The sequence below is a fragment of the Sciurus vulgaris genome, assembly GCF_902686455.1.
Source record: "Sciurus vulgaris genome assembly, chromosome: 3".
Classification (NCBI taxonomy): domain Eukaryota; kingdom Metazoa; phylum Chordata; class Mammalia; order Rodentia; family Sciuridae; genus Sciurus; species Sciurus vulgaris.
This window is the reverse complement of record NC_136463.1, coordinates 43471657-43484077: the sequence shown is the minus strand read 5'-3', so window position 1 is coordinate 43484077 and position 12421 is coordinate 43471657.

The following is a 12421-nucleotide window of genomic DNA, read 5'->3' as shown; positions in this document are numbered from 1 at the left end:
ATGACAATGTTACTGCTATATGTATTTGTTATACTATATTTTATCATCATTTTAGAGTGTATACCTTCTACTTGCAAAAAAAAAAAAAAAAAAACCCTTCCTGTAAAGAGTGTGCTGTGTGATGCCAGCAGATACCTCATACATCATGTGTTTATCGTGTCTTTTGACTTCGTTGCTTTGATCATCGTGGCTGTGGAAGCAGTAAGCCATACCACATGTGGACCAGGTAGTGCAGGTGTGTAGTGGATGAGACCACCTAGTTTGTGTAGGTGTGTTCTATGGTGAAATTACCTAAGGATGAGTCTCAGAACACGTGCCGTTATTAAGTGACACATGACTGTACTTATTTTGTTTGCTACATGGCTTCCCCTTGTTGGTCCCCACCAACTAGAATGTGATTTGTTCACTGTTGGAACTCCTAGCACCTAGAATAAATCCTGGCACATAGCAGATACTCAATAAATATTTGTTGAGTGGTGCAATAAACAAAAACAAGAATAAAATGAAAACTGTAATGATGGGGGTATGCATGGGATGCTAGAGGGGCCTAGAAGAGGGTCCTGTGAGAAGCACATCTGAGCTGAGTGAGAGGGATCCAGGCAAGGGACAGCAAGGGACCTTGAAACAGAAGGCATAGGTACAGAGGCAGGAAACAGAGAAGGCTATTCACCAATGTTTGTCACTAATAAGGCGTGATGTATATGGTGTGACCAGCAGGAGGTGAGGAGATGGATGGGCGTTCCATGGGCACAGAGGCTTGTGGGTCAGGCCAGGCTGTGGGGGTGGGGAGCAGCAATGTGCTTACCATACTGATACGTCTTGATAGTTTTGGTTTGCTTTTGCCATAAGTAGCAAAAGTAGGGGGAGGGGTATCACACAGAGCAAGAAACCTTGAATGGGTTTACATCAACAGAGAACAAAACCCTCAAGGTCGTTTTCTTTGTGTTTTGGTTGAAAGTTTCAGTTATAGGACTTGGGTTTAGCTCAGTGGTAGACTGCTTGCCTAACACATGAGGCTCTCTGTTTGTTCCCCAGCACTTAAATAAAGTTTTAGCTTTGGCATAGCTTGGGTTGTAATAGAAACTCCTACAGGTACCTGTTCTTGAGATTTGTATCTCTGCAAGCCCTGACAATCAATTCCTGATGCCTCATCCTAGACTGGGCTACCACACTCTTCCTCCTGGGTCATGGTCATCACCACCTGCCTGCTCTCTCTGAAGCCCATAATCATTTTCCATGATGCCTCCTCAAAAAGGCTGCCTATGGGACCTTTGGACAATGAAGAAAGGCCTGAGCATGTCTATTCCCTGATTAAGAACCTTCAGTGGCTTCCTCTTGCTCTTAGGGAAAAAATTCCATGGCCTTGGAGCCCTGTGTATCTTGGCTCCCGACTGCCTCACATGCTTCATTTCATACCACCTGACACTGTTTCCACTACCTCCAGGTCACCAGCATTTCTCAACAGGGCCAGGAGATTTCTTTCCTCAGGGTCTCTCCCATGCCGTTCTCCTTCTCTGGGACACTTTCCCTTCTACTTTGTACCAACGTAATTCTTATCTTTATTCAGATCTCAGCTTCCCTGATCCCTTCCCCCATAATAATACATCCCTTACTTCTAGGAGCTTGGCAAAACTTGCAATCAAATCTTTGTGTAACTCTTTTCATCACTTTTCTTTTCTCCTTGTCTCTCCATGAACTGGAATTCACATGAAGGCATTGATCTCAGCTTTTATTCAATACTGTATGCCCAGCACTCAGCACAGTGCCTGGAACAGAGGAAGACCTCAGAAGATATGGAAGCAGCCCAATGTACCAAATCATCCTATATGTGGGGGTACATGGGGTCTAAGATAAAAAGAAATTATCCATCATATTAAAAGTCATCTTTTATTAGAAAGATGATTTTCAACAGATTTAACTAGGGACAGGAAAACCTACACATGATGCTTCTTGTAAGCAGACAGAGATGGTCTGTGAGCATGTGGCAGGAACATTCAGGAACATTTCCAACCCCATCCAACATGAAATTCCAATAAGTGCAGGCCTGACAGATGATTCCAAGAAGTGAGAAATTATTTATCACTTGACTGAAAAACACCTCATGGCCAGATGGGTCTGTCAGCCTGAAAAAGCCACCTTAGAGGCCAGGACTGACAGCACTTGTCATAGATGCATGGATAAGCAGGCAGCGGCCTTGGTGGGGTCTCCCAATTGCCTTGGTGACATGCTGATGACTCTGGAGATTGATGGGATGAGATGGCTTCCATCCTGTGCACACCAGGCCTCCTTCTGATACCCTGGCTCCATAGCCACTTGTAAGCAAGGAGAATATGCTTTGGCATCATTGACTTGGCAGCTAGTCTTGTCATAGTGTAAAAGACAGACAGTCCCCAATGATGGTAAGAATGTTGGGAACTTCTTGCATCACTGGGGGAGTGTAAAATGGTGCAGCTACTTTGAAACACAGTGTGGCAGTTCCTCAAGTAGTTATAGAGTTACCATACGACCTAACAATTTCATTGCTGAGCATATACACAAAAGAAGGAGAACATGTGTCCACAGAAAACCTGTGCATGAATGTTCCTAGCAGCATCATTCATAATAGCCAAAAAGTGGAAACAACCCAGATATCCATCAACTGATAAATGATAAACAAATGTGCTGTAGCCATGTAATGGGTTAGTATTCAGCCATAAAAAGAAATGAGACTGATACACGCTCCAACATGAATGAACCTGGAAAACATAATGTTGAGTGAAAGAAGTCAGACACACACATTCACGCATTATATGATTCCACTTATACGCAATGTCCAGAGAAGGCAAATCCATAGGGATGGAAAATAGGTTAGTTGTTTCCAGGCCCTGAGGAGGCGGTAAAGGCAAGGAATAAGAAATTGGTATGGGCTATGGGGTTTCTGTTAAGGGAGATGGAAATGTTTAAAAATTTGATTGTGGTGGGGGTTGCATTAAAAAACTTACAAAATCAACTTGTACACTTTAAGTATGAAGTATGTTTTTATTATTTTAATTAATTTTTTCTTTTGCAATGCTGGGATGGAATCCAGGACCTTCCATATGGCTAGGCAAGTACTCCTCAATCACTGAGCTACACCCCCTGCCCACTTACTTTAATGTACCCTACTAATTTATCATTTACGTAGATCCTCTGCCCTCAAGCATTACCCCCAATTCCTTCTATCTGAGCAGCAGTAGTGACTTCCTCCCAGAGAGGACAGTATGGATGAGGGAGAGAAGAGTAAGGTACAGCAAAGAAACCTGACAAACATGACCTCATCAGAGATCGAGGCTCCTATATGTCCTCCATATGATGGGATAAAGAGGTCACCTCCACTCTGTGGTCTTCTTCCCCAAGACACCTGGCCCCAGCCCAATCATGACAAAGCAAGGAAGGTCAGAGCCAAGAGGAGCCTAAGGGGACATGGGAGCTGAATGCAATGGGGGCTCCTGGCTGGAACATTATGATCACTCTACTGTCTTTGCAACTTTTCTAAAGTACCTTATATTAGGGGTACTGGGTATTAGACCAGGGTTTGTGCATGCTAAGCATGTGCTCTACCACTGAGCTACACTAAAGCTCCTAAAATAGTTTATTTAAAAAGCTCATTTTGAGGCAGAAACTGGAGTAAAATGAAGCTTCACGGTCTCTAGCTATGTGGCCTGGGAAAGGCAATCCTCTCTGGGCCTGACTTCCCCATCAGTTAAAATTCTTCAACAGTGGATATGGGATCCTAATGAGGTAATACACACCAAAGAGCTTTGCAAAATAAAATTTCTTTAAAAATAGTTGATTTAAAAGGGTAAACCTCAGTTAGTTGGAAAATATACTCTGAGGGGACCATCATCTTATATGTAGACTTGGTATGTGGTGCGTGCCTGTATATCCATGTGGTGCATGCCTGTATATCCATAGATATTTTCCACTGGATTAAGCCTCTGGCTATTGGTTGGTTATATTTCTCTTTCTTCCTACCCAGCCTTCCCTTTCATTGTGCTCCCTACCATCATTCTATACTTCTTACTACCTGCTGGACCATCCTGATTCCCCCTATCAAAAAGGTCTCCAAACCCGGATCCTCTCTAGCACCCTCCTGCTGGCTAGGGCTCCTTCACACACACTCTTCCAGATGACGTACCAGTGATGGGGCCTGATGACCTAGGAGGCTGACTTCCAGGTTTCTCTGGAATGAGGATACTAAGGGTAAGAGGGAGTGGGGACAGGGATGCTGAACGTGGCTTCTCCCTGCTGCACATCACTTCTGACCTAGGTGGACCCCTCCCAGGCACCCTACAATCCCTGCAGTCAGCAGATAGGGTCCTGGCCACCAACTCTTGAATGCTCAGAGGAGCTGCAAGATAATACAAGTTTTTAGCAGTTGGGTCAACTAAAGTCAACCCTCCTCAGTATCCAAAGGGAATTGGTTCCAGGACCCCTTTGAATACTCAAATCACCAGATGCTCAACTCCCCTACATAAATAATGTATTTGCAAATAACTTACATTCTCCTCTCATAAACTTTAAATCACCTCTAGATTACTTATCATAAAATGTAAATGCTTGAAAATAATATTTATACTATACTGTTTAGAGAATAAGAAGGAAAAAAAGTCTGTAGGTGTTTGGTAGAGACACAATTTTTATTTCTAATATTTTTCATTTGTGTTTGGTTGAACTGGTGGATGCAGAACCTGAGCTCCCAAAGGGCCAGATGTACTGATTACAGAACCCTCCTTTTGAGAGACACAAAGTTGACAGAACGGAGCACACTGGAGCACCTTCCTTTAAGCATTCAATTTCCTTCAGACAGTTAGTAGGCTGTAGTTCTCTTTCTTCTTACCCAGCCTTCCCTTTCACTGCCAACTGTGCTCCTACTGCCATTCTGCTCTGGGATTCAGCTGTACCTTCTGGAAAAATGCAGGAAAGTAATTCTGAGGCCTCTTTATCTCTCTTTATCTGCTGCCAGTAACAGTTCTTGCATCAGAGAAGCTATGGGTTTCCGGACCTGGAAGGTAGGACACAGCAAGAAGAAATCTTCCCCAGAGATTCTGCAGAGATCCCCAATAATCAAGGCATCCCTTGGATTTTCCTGCTGTCAGGAACCTATGGCTCACTGAAAGCAACCATCAAGTTAAGACAAAGGGCTAGAAAAGGAAGAACAAATCAACAACAAAAACAGAAAACAGGAAATAATTAAAATCAGAGCCAAAATTATGAAATTGAAACAAAAATTTCAAAAAATTGATGAAACAAAAAGTTCTGGTTCTGGGCTGAGGTTGTAGCTCAGTGGTAGAACACTTGCCTAGAACATGTAAGGCACGGGTTCGAACCTTATCACCACATAAAAACAAATAAATAAAATAAAGGTATTATGTTCATCTACAACTAAAAATATTTCTTTAAAAAGTTGATTCTTTGAAAAAATAAATAAAATTGATAAATCTTTAGCTAAGCAAATGAAGAAAAAAAGAAAACTCAAGTTACTCAACATTTGTAATGAAAAAGGAAATATCACCATGGACACTAATCAAATACAGATGATAATCAGAAATTACTTTAAAAATCTATACTCCAATAAAATAGAAAATCACAAAGACAGATAAATTTCTAGAGAAATATGACCTACCCAAATTGAATCATGAAGACATAGACAATTTAAGCAGATCAATTTCAAGCAATGAAATTGAAGATGCCATAAAAAGCCTACCAACAAATAAAAGCCTAGGACCAGATGGATTCTCAGCCAAGTTTGACCAGACATTCCAAGAAGAACTACACCAATACTCCTCAAATTTTTCCATGAAATAGAAAATGGAGGAATCCTTCCAAACTCATTCTAGGAAACTAGTATCACCCTGATACCAAAACCACAGAAAGACACATCAATGAAAGAAAACTTCAGGTCAATATCCTTGATGATCATAGATGCAAAAATGCTTAATAAAATACTAGCAAATCACATAAAAACATATTTAAAAGAGAGTGCACCATGATCAAGTGGGGTTCACTCCAGGGATGCAAACTTGGTTCAATACATGGAAATCAATAAATGTAATTCATAATATCAATAGACTTAAAGACAAAAATCACATGATAATCTCAATAGCCGCAGAAAAACATTTGGCAGAATATAGCACCCATTCATGTTCAAAGCACTAGAAAAACTAGAGATTGTAGGCAAACCTCAACACTATAAAAGCTATCTATGCTAAACCCAAGGCCACCATTATATTAAAAGGAGAAAATCAGAAAGTATTCTCTTTAAAAACTGGAACAAGAGAGGGATGCACTCTTTCACTACTCCTATTCTACATAATCCTTGAAAACTAGCCAGAGCAATTAGATAAAGGAAAGAAATTAAAGGGATACAAATAGGAAAAGAGCCCTCAAACTTTCCCTATTTACCAAGGGTAAGAGGGAGTGGGGACAGAGGTCCTGAACTTGGCTGCTCCCTGATGCACATCACTTCTGACCATGGTGGACCCCTCCTAGGCACTCATGATTCTATATTCAGAAGACTGAAAGAAACCACCAGAAACCTTCTAGAACTCAAAAATTCAGCAAAGTAGCAGGATATAAAATTATCACATATAAATCATGTTCCTATAAACTAATGATGAATCATCTGAAAGAAAAATCAAGAAAACTATCCCATTCACAGGAGCCTCAAAAAAAAAACCTGGGAATCGAACTGACAAAAGAGGTGTAAGAGCTCTACAGTGAAAAGTACAGAACATGAAAGAAAGAAATTAAAGATCTTAGAAGTTGGAAAGATCTCCCATGTTCTTGGATAGGCAGAATTAATAGTCAAAATGGCCATACAGATTTAATGCAATTCCTACTAAAGTTCAAATGATATTCTAAGAAACAACAACAAAAAGTCATGAAACTCATTTGGAAAACCAAGAGACACACAATAGCCAAAAGCAATCCTTAGCGAGAAAAGTGAAGCAGGAGACATCACAATACAAGACCTCAAATTATGCTGCAGAGCTATATAACAAAAATGGCATTGAGTTGGTACCCAAACAGACATGAAGACCAATGGAACAGAATAGAAGACTTAGAGACATATTCACATAAATATAGTTATCTCATACTAGACAAAGGTGCCATCAACATACGTTAGAGCCTCTTTAACAAATGGTGTTGAGAAAACCGGAAATCCATATATAATAGCATGAAATTAAATCCCTATCTCTCACCCTGCACAAAACTCAACTCAAAGTGGCCAAGGACTGAGGCATTGGACCACAGACCTTGCACCTACCAGATGAAAAAGTACACCCAACTCTCCATCATGTAGGCTTAGGGACTGACTTCCTCAATAAGACTCCTGAAGTGCAAGACAAAAAAATCAACAATCAATGAATGGGGTGGTATCAAATGGAAAAGCTTCTTCACAGCAAAGGATGTGATCAAGAACATAAAGAGAGAATCCACAGGATGGGAGAAAATCTTTGCTACTTGCACCTCAGATATACACAGGGCTCAAAAAACTTAACACCAAAAAAAAAAAAAGAAACACCCAAATAACCCAATCAATAAATGGGCAAAGGAACTGAACGGCACTTCACAAATGAAGAAATGTTTTACATTGGTAAATAAATATATGAAAAAAATGTTCAACATCTCTAGCAATAAGAAAAATGCAAATTAAAGCCACATTGAGATTCCATCTCATTCCACCTCAGAATGGCAATTATCAAGAATACAAGTAACAATAAATGTAGGCAAGGATGTGGGGGAAAAGGTTCAGTCATGCATTGCTGGTTGGACAGCAAATTGGGAAAACCAATTTGGAAAGCAGAGTGGAGATTCCTTAGAAAACCTGAAATGGAACCACCATTTGACCCAGTTATCTCACTCCTTGGTTTATACCCAAAGGACTTAAAATCAGCACACTACAGTGATGCAGCCACATCACTGTGTTTATAGCAGCTCAATTCACAATAGCCAAGCTATGGAATCAAGCTAACTACCCTTCAACAGTTGCATGAATAAAGAAAAATGTATTATATACACACAATGGATTATCACTCAGCCATAAAGATGAATGAAATTATGGCATTTGCTGGTAAATGGATGGAACTGGAGACTGTCATGCTAAGTGAAATAACCCAATCCCCCAATCCAAAGGCTGAATGTTCTCTCTCCTATGTGGATGCAAAGGCACAATAAGAGAGGGTGGGGAAGGGGAAAATAGAAGTTCATTGAATTAGACAAAGGAAAAGGAGGGGGAATGGGAATAGGAAAGACAGAATGAATCAGACATAACTGTCCTATATTTATGAAGACACAACCAGTGTAACCACATCATGTACAACCACAAAAATAGGATCCTAATTAGAATAAGCTATACTCCATGCATGTATAATATGCCATGTATATCTAAAAGGAACAAATTTTGAAAAAGACTAAGGGAAGCCCACTGGGGCAGAAAATAGGGAGCAGGCAGTTCCAGGATGGTGCCAGCAAAGTCTGCCCGCTGGGAAAGGTGTGGCTAAGGGCACATCACTATGAGTTAGGCACCAGTCACCTGACAGCAGGAATGCCGGGCCCACCTAGCCCAGGTAGAGACCGCCTGGGGTGCTGCCTGGACCCCATCCAGCTATAGATCCCCCCACCCACTAGCCCATGCTCCTGTGGGTGGGGGCACAGCCAAGCATGCCAGAGCACACCAGGACATGCTTTGGTTGGCACTGCTGCTCCATCTGCCTGGGTTTGAGCACCCCACCCTGGATCACAATAAACAAATGCATCCTCATGACTCAAGAAATGAACTCCAAAAATGGAAATGCCTATTTCTTTGCAACAATCACCTAGATGTCAACCAGAAGCAGAAAAGGAACTGGCTCAACCTTTTGCTCATACATACTTCCTTCCTCAACATCAGCATCTCAGGAATCCTCCTCTATGTTTCCCAACGTTTCTCTCACTACTTGTGTAACATACAAAAACATAAATAAAAACATGCACAACACAGTGGGAATGTTCATGGTTCTAAAAAGGTCTGGCAGGTTACGTCTTCCCATGGTAGTCTAGGAATGCCACTGTGGACAGAGCCAATTCTATGGTTTGGATAAATGCCCCCCAGAGGCCCAAGTGTTTTAACCCTTTCATCTAAGGTAGTATAGGCACTCGGTGCACCACTAACGGGAGTCCTAACTGGGAAAAGGTGGGTCACTAGGAGGGTGCAAATGAAGGGAGATCAGGACCTCCAGGAGCCTCTTTCTCTTTTGCCTCCTGGCTATCATAATGTGAGCACCTTCCTCTGTACTTGTTCCTGCCATGATATACTGCAAAATCCTCAGGGCCAAATGACCATGGACTGAAACCTCTGAAATCATCAACCAAAACAACTTTTTTTCTTTGTAAGTTGATTCATACCAGGTATTTCTAACAGTCATGGAAAACTGACTAATAAAGCCAATAATAACAATGGCTCAGCAGACACCGGAGGGAAAAATACAACAACAAATGGGGTCTTTTTATACTCACTTTTCTGAATCTTCTGTTCCCACTGCAGGTTGAGGAGGGACAATACCTCCAATGCAGCTCCTCAGCTTGACTCATTCCTTTTCCTTGCTGATATCAACATTAATAATGTGCCACATGCACATGACCACAATGTTCCCTGTTGATAGAACACCTTGGACACAACGATCCATAAACACACTTGAACTTACTGATGTTTTTATTTCTATGGAAGAGTTTCCTGGGAATATGTGCATTTTTCATTTTTTCTAGAAACTGCCACATGGCTTTCCACTAAGGCCAGTTGATTTTCAACAATTGGCAGGTTTTTCTTTAGATCAAAGCAGCTGAAACCCTTAACTATTTCAATGGGCCTGCACAAGAGTCCCATGGGTGAGCTTTTGATGTCAAAAGGCCAAAAACTCCACCCTCAGATCATGCTGCTGGGGCCATTATCTGAACATGAGTTCCATCAAGTGTGATGTAAGTAGACTATGCACGCAGACAACTGAATCCCTCACCTCAGATCACCCCTCAATGGCATTCTGGTCACATAAACACCCCTGAGCCCTATCCTCAGGGAGGCAGATTTGAGTCTGGGGTCTCTCCCTACCAGACTTACCCATCCTGTGAATAAATGCTCCTTGGAGCAACTTTGAGCAGATTCAGGGAGGATCACACTGTGAGGAAGGCATGACAGGCCCGGTTTGGTAACAGATAAACCACTGCCCAGCACCCCCAGGAGACTCTCTTTCCTCCCCTTCATCTTGGGCTTTAGGGAAGGAAAGAGTCTGCTCTTGAACATACAGTTTTCACTTTGTCCATTTCTTCAGAACAAAGACTTGGTTTCTAGGGCAAGCTACTCTCCACACTAACAGGCTGTCACTCATCACCTCTCTGGCAGCTAAGAGTGACCACAGCTCCAGCTGATCAGATGTGAGCAAAAGGAATGCGGAGACTTGGAGATCAGCTGGCAGGGAGCCAACAAAGCTGTGTGGCACTCTGTCCTTCCCTTTCCCCTTCAAACCCTCTACAATGCAGCATCTGGGGCCAGGGACAGACTCCAGGATAGAAACCAGCTCCAGAGAGAATGGGGCAGGGAGACAGTGAGGTGACTGCATGGGGGCAGTCCAGGTCAGCATACAGCACCACCTCACGTTCTTGTAGAGGAGAAAGAAAATCAATCAATCAATCAATCAATGTCTCTCTCTCTTTCTTCTGTGCTCCTGTGATTCTGGAATCTCTGACATGTGTGGGCAAATCTGATCCCAACTGAGGCCCCAGCTTTTCCTTAAATAAATGTGTGAACTCAGGCCGGACCCTTCCCTTCTCTGGGACATACATATTCCTCTATGATCATGAGACAGGGCTGGAAATGTCATGCACATTTCTGAGGATCTTGTGCAATCCCGAGGCACCCATCCAAGTCCACGTCTTTTATTTTTTTATTTATTTTAATTTATTGTAAATAACAATATAATGCATTTATACATTTTGATATATCATACATAAATGGAGTATAATCTCACATTTTTCTAATTATACGTATTGTAGAATCACATCAGTCATGTACAAGCCCAATTCTGATAGTCACAGCAACTCACATTTGCTTTGAGGAACCACCCCTCCCCACACATCCATGCGGATAAGAGAGGCTGATTACACATTCTGGCTTTGGGGAGATGGGCAAAAGGATCTCACATTTCAGATTTCAGTAATGATGGGAGACATGCATGTTCTGTGGGGCTCTTCCCATGCCCATGCCAATGGCAGCACACACAAATGAACACAAGGCCAGGCTGCACCAAGCAGGGTGCACCTGCATCCATCCTGGGAAGACAGTACACATGGGATCCTGAAGCACCACCCTGCCCAGCCCTAGCCACCCTGGGGAACTATGCAGCACCCACCCGAAGGGCCAATGTGTCACTACCACTCTAAACCTTCTTTGGACATACGGAAAACTGAGACCCACTTGTCAGGCAGGGACTGGTCCAAGGAATAGGACGAGGACAGATTCCAGAGGAAAAGGCAGGCTCCTGACTTCCTAGGTCAGGACTCAGTCATCACCCATGGGGTTTCTATGGAGAAAAGAACTCCCATGGTCCTGGTCACCCCTACCTGCCTTTGCCATGTGACAACATTGTTTCTCTGCCTCCCAATAGGTACATACACACAGATGCACACAGACACTGACACCGCATGTGGGGAGCAGAGTGTAGGTCAGAGAAAATGGGGGCCCAAGGGGTTAACACAGAAAAGGACAAAGAGGCCAGGAAGGTGGTGCACGTCTGGAATACCAGAAGCTCAGGAGGCTGAGACAACAGGATCCCAAGTTCAAAGCCAACCTCAGCAACACAGAAAAATGGGTGGTGGTGTGACTTGGTGGTTGAGTACCCTTAAGATCAACCCTTAGGTGGGGGAGCGGGGTTGGAAGAAAGAAAAGGAAAGAAGAAAGAGGATGGAGACGGCGATTCCATGGAACAGGAGCAGCCATTTTCATGTACCTGACTGAGACCCAGAGAATGGAAAGGGGGAGGAGGCCAGAATTTCAGGGTCAGGGTGTCCCTGAGGTGCCCAAGGACCTGCTTACTCTCACTCACCCCTAACAGAACAAGGTGGGTGGCTCTGGGAGATGAGGCTGTCCCCACTAACTGCAATTTAATCCTCTCAGGATGCAGACGGGGAAAGAAGGCCGAGGAGGAAAACGGCAGTTTCAAAATCACCAGGCAGGAGGAGAGCCTTCTCTTAAGCTCTATTCTACGTGACATCCCTCCTGTTTCTACATCTTCTCTACTTTTGTGCATTACAGACATGTGACAACATGGTTTCTAAGTGCTACCTCACCTATGCCTGGTGACACTGCTAGGAAGCAGATGCTAGGAAGACCCCACTGTGCTGGGGGAGATTGGGCAAGACTTAGACA